This window comes from Gossypium hirsutum, chromosome A07 (assembly GCF_007990345.1).
Source record: "Gossypium hirsutum isolate 1008001.06 chromosome A07, Gossypium_hirsutum_v2.1, whole genome shotgun sequence".
Lineage (NCBI taxonomy): Eukaryota > Viridiplantae > Streptophyta > Magnoliopsida > Malvales > Malvaceae > Gossypium > Gossypium hirsutum.
The window spans coordinates 89,883,575-89,893,440 of NC_053430.1; the positions used below are offsets into that span (position 1 = coordinate 89,883,575).

The window sequence follows — 9,866 nt, forward strand, 5'->3', positions numbered from 1 at the left end:
CAAGGAGAACTACTTTTCCTAATTAAATTTTTATTAAGAAGATCTTGTATTTCTTTTTTACAAAATTCTTCCATTTCTTTGTTTATTTGTATGGGTCTTGCTTTTGTGGGTATATTTGTTTTTCGTCAAAATTATTTTCATATGGTAATATTACTTCGTGTTTTTTCCTATTCCAAAAAGCATTAGGAATGTCAGAACAAATTGTTGATTCTATTTCTTCTTTGATTTGATTTATCCTTTTTCGTACTTCTTTTTTTTTTCTAATTGTTCAGTCAATTTTTTAAAACATATTTCTTCTTTTAGAAAAGAGATTTATTTCTGTTTATGATTAATTAATTATTGATTTGCCCATTATGGATGGATAAAGATTTTAATAAGTTGAGATTTCTTATTTTTTATTTTTCTACAAAAAGAAATTCTACTTTAGTGTTTAAAACTTGTGGAGATAGAATTATTTGTTAATTTATATGGTTTGAGTAAGGATATGTGTAACACCCCAAACCCGGCCCAAACGTTAAGACCGAATCCGGTATGTCACATTGAAGTGTTTTTCGAAAACCATGTTTTCATTGAAAACCCTTCTTGATGTTTAGAAACTTTTACCGTTTAAACTTGAATAAAACCTTAGCCTTATTTTTTTTTTCCAAAACGTGATTCATTGTAATAATCAAAGCATTGTTAACAACCTTGTAAAATCTTATGAGAAACTTTGAAAACTTGTAAACCTTTGCAGTGGCAGAATCATGTTATTTTAAAAAAAACAGTTAAGTATCAGACCTTCTTTGTCATGGCTTAAAGTGAATGGATACTACGCACCAGGTAGGATTCAAAAAAGGAGGAGGTGAGTCAATTAGACTGCTTAAGTACCTAGCTCTTCCATGATCCAATCCTAGACATGCATACATCCATTGCCACACTTTAAGCTTATTACTTGTCCATGAACAATAAATTAAGTTTAAGTCTATTTAAAATATTTATTTCCTTTGAAAACATTTTCATTGCGGAAGCTTTGCTCAGAAATCGTGATATTTTGAAAATAAGTAATTTTATAAAACGCGCCCTAGAGTTAACCAATTTAATAACCCAAAATATTAAAAATAATGAAAAGAATGACCTTATTACAACTTAAACCAGAAAAAAATAATCAAAATAATAAATGCGAAACTTATTTTAAAGAAAACAGAAACTTAATCTTCGTGGCCACTCTGAATCCCGCCCAGCTCCAAGTCCATCGATCTAAGGCTCACCTACAAAGATGGGAAAAAGGGGGTGAGTTTGGAAAACTCAGTGTGTAAAGTATCCCAACCAGAGCCCAAATCAGTTCAAGCTTTACTGGGCCTAAGCCCTATTCAGAAATCAGTGTTAACTGGGCCTTAGCCCATATTAGTATTAATCTGGGCCATAGCCCTATTACAATATCAGAGCATACTGGGCCTAGCCCATAGCAGTATCAGTCTGGGCCGTAGCCCTATTACAAGTCGAGATATATTGGGTTTTGCCCATATTAACATAGTTGGGCCCATTTTAATACAATTGGCCCATAATAAAACAGACTCATATGATTAATGCATGATAACCCCATCCAACCCTGCACTTGCCTCCGTCCATCCCTACACTTCCTGTGGGGAATAAATCACCCACGCCATCCCTACACTTACAGTGTTAGCACCGATTGCGGCACTAACTATAATCCGCAGCAAAGCTGCTTATATCAGAATATGTGGCACAGTCACCAGAACGGGTTCTTCCTCCATAACAAAACCCAACCCCATGCAACAGATATACATGTCATGGCATATAACAAACAGAATCAGAATATCATGTATTTCAGTCAAAATTAACCCTAGGGGTATAACGGTCATTTAGCACCTAAGGGTAAAATGGTAATTTTCATACTTAGGGGTAGTTTAATAAAATTTACTATTCTAGAGTTTACATACATATTCTAACCATTAACACATTAACAGAAGCACTTACCGAGCGTTTTTACCGAATCGGGCCCGTTGGCCCACTAACCTATTTTCGGCCCATTAAGCCCAAATATACCGAAGTGCACGAAATTACGCACTCTGCAATCATACTGCTTGCGATTATCAAAATTAACAACCAAACCACCTCACAAGCGCTCGCACGCTCGCAAGTTCATAAATGCCGACTTTTCGGCTTTTCGGCTTTTACCGATCTAGTCTATGAGTGGATGTCGTTTACACAACTGTTTGTGACGAAACGCTAAAAGTTCCACACACGAACTGCCTACAATCAATTACTAATACGTTAACTATGAATCCATAGCAACTTATCTGCAAAACTCCTTACTAAAAATCGACCATTAACACTTTAGGCACTAGTGTTCTTACCTTTGCCGAAAAAAATGGACTAGATCTATTTCTGGTCGTTCCAAATATCCAAGCCTTCGATTAGTAGCCTTTAATCCACACTATAGGAAAACAAATCAGATATCACCACTAAACCCTTTGAGTACAACCAACAGGCACCATTTGCATATAGGGGTTTTTCGGCTTTTACCTTAATTCATGAATAACGAAAGAAAGATTCGAGCGTTTACCTATATTGTTATGACACTACTCCCAATCGATTGTAGATCCAACTACCGCACAAGAAGGGAAAAAATACTCAACCAAGGATTCGGCCTTTGTAGTACCTCAAAGTAGTAAGATCTCGGTTTTGAAAGAAAAGATACGAGGTTTGGCTTCAATGGAAATTCGGCTAACCAGTTTGTTGAGGATTTAAGAGAGAAAAGAAGAAGAATATGAAGGATTTAGGTTCGGCAAAAAGATAGGATGAGAATTAAGAGGAGAAAGAAAAGAGAAGAGGGGAAGAGATGAGAGAAGGATAGAAAAGAATAAAAAATAGAAGAAGGAAAAAAAAATCCTAAAGGCCTAAAATATTCGGCACTCTTTAGCTATGGCCGAATGAGTGCATAGGAATTCTTTTTAAATTTCAATTCTCTAATTTGCTCCTTGATTTTTGGCCTTATCAGAGCAGAGCAGCCTTATCCACCTGCTTGCACCGCTTCAGCACGCTGCTAGGAGTCCTGGTCAGAATCCAACTCCTTCCCCGTGCGTGCAGCAAATACCCAGCCACTCCTGCGCGAGATGAGGCTCGAACTCCAGACCTCGTCTGCCCATGCGCCCACACCTGAGCTGCTGGCCACTGCACCACGCTTCTCCTTTAGTAATATATGGTTACAATTAATTATAAACCTTACCTGCTTCAGTTCTGACCCACTTTAAAAATTAAACAGAATTCACCTGCATACAGACTCGAACCTGCGCCCTCTCTATATGCCCAGCACGCTACAGCCACTGAGCTACAGGCGCTTCTTGTGACGTAGCTCGGTCGCAATTATTCTTAAACCTTACTTTAGTGCGATCTGGCTTATTAAAATAAAAACAAGCCTTTGCGTGTGCCAACCCTCGAACCTAGGCACTATACCACACTCCCAGCGCCTCTGCCACTGGGCCGAGCTTCCCTTTTGTGTTATCTTTTAACCCCAAATTTATATAACACTTCCCTGCGTCGTTCCCTGATATAAAGAAAAAATAAAACTCTTTTGCACATGTTGGGAGGCGAACCCCAACTCTCCTTCCCACTACCTAGCATGCTTAGCCACTAGGCCAGGTGCTCCTTTATGCTAAAACTCAGCTCAAGTTATTAATAAGGCCTACTGCCCAGATTCTCTTAAGAGGAAAAAATAATAATTTTTGCTAAAGTCTTGGTCCAAATTTTTCCCACACTTTAAATACATTGTAATTTATTTAAAAACTAAAATAATAATAATAACCATAATAATGAAAATTTCAAATACGATAATATATATATTTTCCTAATAATTATTATTATAATTTCCATAAATCAATAGATACAGTAAAATTTTCTAATAATATGTTAATTTAAACACTAAATTAACAACAATAATTTTATAAATATATTTGTATCTAATAATTATAATGATAATAATTTTCATAAAAATTAAAATATTAGTAATAACATAAATATTTTATCAATATATATATATTTTTAAACACTAGTAATATTTAAAACTTCTCAATATTCAGGTTTTCTTCTATCCGAATCCCAGACTCAAAGCCCAACTCTTCTAGGCCCAATTTTTGGGGCGTTACTATATGAATGGGGTTCCTAATATGACGTATTGGGTAATATCTTTTACCATTAAAAAATATGTTTGATATTTTGTACATTTGTTGCAAATTTCTGCAATGGAAATTTTGTGAGTAATTTTTAGTTTTTTACCATTTACAGCTTTAAGAGATTCTGATATTTTGTTATAATATTTTGTTGGAATTATCCATTCTCTAATGCAGTTTTGGTCTGCTCCTGTATCAAAAAAGACTATTGTTTCTAATTAAAATTCATTATTTATGACAATATTTATTTTTATTAAATATCTTTGGATAGATACTTTAGTTAGAACCATCATACATTCCTGTATATTTTCTTCAGGTTCGGGTTTAGTTTCTAACAAACTATTTTCTGGGATTTCATGTTTTAATGTTTACATTTGTTTTTTCATTTTTTGTTGTTCCATTTTAAGCTTAGAAAGTTCTAATTTAATTTATTTTATTTTTAATTGTAATTCAGAATTTGTAATTTGTTTGGGTTTTATTTTTTCATATTTATTAAATATTTTATCTTGTATATTATACATTTGTGATTGACTAGAAATAATTTCTTTTTCTTTTTCTGGTTTATCTTTTAATAATTATTTTAATTTCAAAAGGTATTCTCTTTTAAGTTCTGGGTTTTGAATTTTGTCAATAACTTTAATCATAAATTCTTAGTCTTTGGTTAACATATTAATTGAGGGTTCATTTTCATCATTAGAAGATTGAGATGTTGTAAGTAATTCGTCTATTTGTAATTCATCGATTTCGTTAGATGTATCATTTTTAGAAGAAGTTGTTTCTAAGAGAATCTCATTTAATTTTTGTTCTATTTCTTCATCTAGCTTTAAATTATTAATTTTTCTTTTAATTTTGCAATATTTTGAGATGTGTCCTGGTTTTCCACATTTATAACATTTTATTGTTTTATCTATTTTGTTTTCTGTTTTTTGTTATTTTTTTTCTTTTCTGTATTTTTTTATATTTGGGTTTTTTATAATATTCTGAAATATTCTTTCTCCTATTTTTTGGTTTTACAGGGCAACATGTTTTTGAAGAAGAAGGAGGTTCATTCCTAATGTCATATTGGTGGCAAAATGATCCTAATTCCTTTCTACATTGATAACTTTCTTTCTTAAGTTGTTTTTGTAATTTTAAATCTTGACAGTTTTTTAATCCTTCTTTTTGGGTGAAACTAATTAGTTCACCATATGTAAGTTTTTCATATGGAATAATACCTCTGTAATTTTTTCTTATTTGATTTCTAACTTTTTCTCCTAGTAAAGTAGGATGTCCTGCTAGAAAGTTTTCTTTCCAAAATGGTTGTTGGTTATCAGATCTTTGCATAACTCTAGTCATAAAGACATCTTTATACCATTAAAAATTGATTAATTTTTTGCATTTTAAATTTGATAATAATTCTGAATTTCTATCTTTAAGATGATAAAGATCTCTTACAAAGTGTCTAGAGATTGAGAAAATTAAAGTTGCTACTGCATCTTGGATTTATCTTCCTTATTCATCTCAAATAATTTTTCCTTGATCATCTTTTTTTATTGCTTTTAAGATTTCTTCTTGTTGGATTTTAGTGAGTGCATGGTCCCACCATCTTTTTAATTGACCAATAAATCCAGCGACTAAAATATTGGTTATAGTATGATCACTAATTAATCCATTTTGGTTTTGGGTTTTATAAACATTTGAAATCATTGTCATTTGTTGTAATAAACTAAAATATTGTATTCAGAAATTCCGTCTATATTCCATTCATAAATTGTATTAGCATTGTATTTATTCTGAAAAACAGGTTTTTATTCTATATTAAGATCAGGTGCAGTGGTTTTTGGATAATATAATTTTTTTGGTTCTTTCCAAGCCATCTTGTTAATTTGATGTTCATCTGACTGGTCAGAGTCAAATTGGGAGATTGGTGTACTGTATTTAATGAATGTTGGGCTTGCATTGGTGTTTCAGGTACAATTAATTCATACTTGTAACTTTCCAAAGCATCAAGTCTATTTTGGATTTCGGTTAAGAAATCATTTTGGGATTTTTGAAAAGGTTTTGGAATCTCATAAGGTGTAAATATTGGTTCTTTAGAACTTTTTTCTGTTACCTCTTTTACTAGTTCTGTAACGCCCCAATTTTCGGGAATTCTGTGAATGTTGGCAAAATTTCATGCTTTAATTTTGTCATTTGTGAGTGAAATTATGAAATAGGACCTATGTGAAAATGTTTGAAAATGCTATAGGCTAAATTGAAGTGGCCAAATAAATAGGAGTGCAAAATAGGAGGATTTGCATGACAAACCTCCCATTTTACATGAAGTGGCCAACCATCATGTTGTTGTAGACAAAATGTGCACTTGATATCCATAATTTATGGTACAAATTGATACAAATTGATAATGGGTTAGGTAAATGTTTCATGATAATGGGTTAGGTAAATGTTCCATGATAATGGGTTAGGTAAATGTTCCATGATTGGAATTTCATGTCTTTTGTATTAAAAAATGAAATGGATGAAATATGAAATTTTATTAAAAGAAAAAGGGGTGAAAAGAACAAAGTTTTGTCCATCTTTGTTCATCATAGCCTAAAGTTAGAGAAGAGAAAGGAGAGGAGAAAGCTCTTGAATGTTCGGTCACTTGGGGAAGAAAATTGAAGGTAAGTTCATGGTAGTTTGCTTCTATCTTGATGTTCATGAGTTCTTCTTGATTCTACCTTAACTCTTGAAGCATATTTTGGTTTTTGGTTGTATTGTGAGCATTTGGTCATGAATTAAAATGAAGGAAATGGTTGTTGTTTCATGTTCTTTTGATGAAAAATGGAAGATATGTGAAGTTGAGCCAAACAAATGAGCAATGCATGTGCTTAGATGCTAAGGGGAAAAATCGTCTAATATGTTGTGCTTTAAAATGATGAAATGGAGATTATACTTAAGTAAAATCATAGATATGTGATGATTGATTGGTGATATACATGTTTAAAAAAAAACATGCATGCAAGTTATGTGTGAAAGTGTGATTTGGTAATAAATCTGCTTGGGACAGCAGCAGTAACGTGACTTTGGAAAATCACCATAAATTGTGGGAGATGAGTTAGAAGCTGCATAAATTATGTAATTAAATCTTAATGAGTCTAGTTTCAAATGGAATAAACAAGAACATATTTTGAATTCTGTACAATGAGAAATTTGATTCATAATGAAGAGTGGTCAGATTAGTCAAACAGTGAAACATGCGAAACTTTGAGAAAAATTTGGTATTGATTGGCCAAACAAAAAATTCTGAAAATTTTATGGATATAAGATATATGAGTCTATTTTCAGGGAAAATTAACGGCACTTGATTTGGAGTTTCGTAGCTCTAGTTATAAATGATTTAGTGACTGTTGCTCAGGAAGACAGCTTGCAGTGAAATTATGATTATATGGTAAACATTGACAAAAATTTGTTAATGAGTTGCTTATTGATTTCTTATAAGCTTACTATGATCTGTAGGTGTGGTTGGCCGAATATTGTAAGGGGTTAATACGTAGTTTGTATTTGAATAGTTAGATTAACGTGTTAGTAATCCAATTGTAGGCAGTTCGTGTGTGGATCTCGTCAGCATATCGTCGCAAACAGGTGTGTAACTAACACCCTCTTTCTTAGTCTGGATCGGCAAAAGTCGAAAAGCTGAAATGCCGAAAATCGGTATTTTGTAGATTTGCGAGTGTGCGAATGCTCGTGAGGTAAATCGATTAATGTTTTTGGTAAACTTCAAATTTTGGACTGCAAAGTGCATGATTTCTGTGCCCTCGATATTTTTGGGCTTAATGGGCCAAAATTGGAATGATGGACCAACGGGCCCAATTCGGTAAGAACACTCGGTACATAATTCTGTTAGTACGTGAAAAGTAGGAATATGCATGAAAAACCCTAAAATAGATAAATTACTGAAATACCTTTAAAAGTGGAAAATTTATAATTTTACCCCTAGTAGATAAATTACCGAAATACCCCTAGGGTTAAATTGACCTAAATTCATGTTTGATTGTTGTTATTTACTGCATTCCATGTTGTTATTATCTGATGCATGGGATTGGGATATTGATGGAGGAAGTACTGAAAGTGGCTTGTCCACGTACTGGAGGCTTTGCCTCAATTTACTATTAACCGAGCAGCAAGGCTGCAACTGTGGAGTGTTGGGCTGGGTGGGTTGAGCTATTCCCCACATGGAGTGTAGGGCTGGTACGGGTGGAGTGTAGTGGTTGGTGGGTTAAGTAGTCTCCCCAAATGGGCTTGCATATGTTATTGATGTTGCATGTATTTTGAAATGGGCCTATGGGCCATACTGTTATCTGAATAAGGGGCTAAGGCCCAGTTTATTGTAATCTGAAAAGGGCTCTGGTCCAGTACCACTGTTACCTGAATGGGCTTAGGCCCAATAGGCTTAAGCTGACTTGGGCTTTGAATGGGTTTTCCTTACACACTGAGTTTCCCCAAACTCACCCTTTTATTTTCATCCACGCAGGTAATCCCCAACCATAGTGGGCTTGGAGCTGTGAGGGAATTCGGAGTGACCACCCGTTCTGAAAGTTTGATTTTCTTCTGGTGAACTGGACATCCTTTTTTTTACGTTTGAAGTTTTGGGTTTTTAAATGTAATAAGGCCGCTTAATTATTTTTGATGGTGTTAATATGTGTTACTAAGATAAGTATTACTTATTTTAACTGTTGAAGTTGGAAAGCTTTAGGGCGCGTTTTCAAAAACAACAATTGATTTCAAAATACCACGATGACAAGCAAAGCTTCCGCAATGAAAGTATTTTCCAAAATTAATCACTTTTCCTAAAAAAGACTTAATCAAATCGGTTTCCTAGAAATATACATGACGTTAAGGTGTGGCAATGGCGGTGTGCATGTCTAGGATTGGATCTGAAGGGAGCTTGGTACTTAAGCAGTCCGATGGACTCACCTCCTCTTTTCTGGTTTCCTACCTGGTGCACAGCTTCCATCCACTTTAACCTATAATCATCTTTTAAAACACTAAGTAATTTTTTCTGGATCAACAATATAAAATGTTTTGAATGCTTCAATGTGGCATGTCGGATCCGACCATAACGTCTGGGCCGGGTTTGGGGTGCTACAAGTTCTTTCCTAATCGGTTGACTTTCTACCAAATTCTCAATATAATCTAATTTTTTTCCTATTGTATGAAGACTGATATTTGTATAGTTGTTTTGTTCTACTATCATTTTAATATATTTTGATGAGATTTGTTCTCCTGCCTCAAGAGCTCTCATTCTTAAAGGATTTGTTTTTATTCCAGTATTTTTGTGAAGATATTGAACCTCTATTAAAGGAGGATGTTGAGATTCAACTTCTCCTTTATTAGTCTACTATCTAGTATTATGTTTTATTGTATTAACAAATTCTGAATAATATTCTTCAAACCATTCAAAAATTTTTATATGAATTTTGTGGGTATTCATAAATTCATAATATTCTTGAAGAATGCTTTATTTTTTATCATTATAATTTTTAAAGTAATCTTCTCTTTTTAGCTTATTTTTGTTGGAATAGAAGTGTTTTCTACACCATTCAATTTTTTTTTTAAAAAATATTTATGAATTTTTTCCTTGTCTTGCATTATTAGTCATTGATGAATATGTTGGTGACATATTAGGTGAATTTTGGGGTCTCTCTTCCTCTAAATTTAACCTTTTAAAAGCTGTGC

General features: G+C 33.3%; 1 long non-coding RNA gene across 1 annotated transcript; it reads right to left on the reverse strand.

Moving 5' to 3' along the window:
• Window positions 1–1,203: 1,203 nt before the first annotated feature.
• On the reverse strand, window positions 1,204–3,180 carry LOC121231807 (uncharacterized). The gene is made up of 3 exons (XR_005929865.1): window positions 2,567–3,180; window positions 2,358–2,437; window positions 1,204–1,247 (listed from the first exon to the last, which is right to left on the reverse strand). It is a non-coding gene; the product is annotated as an uncharacterized lncRNA (long non-coding RNA).
• Between the last annotated feature and the right edge of the window lie 6,686 nt (window positions 3,181–9,866).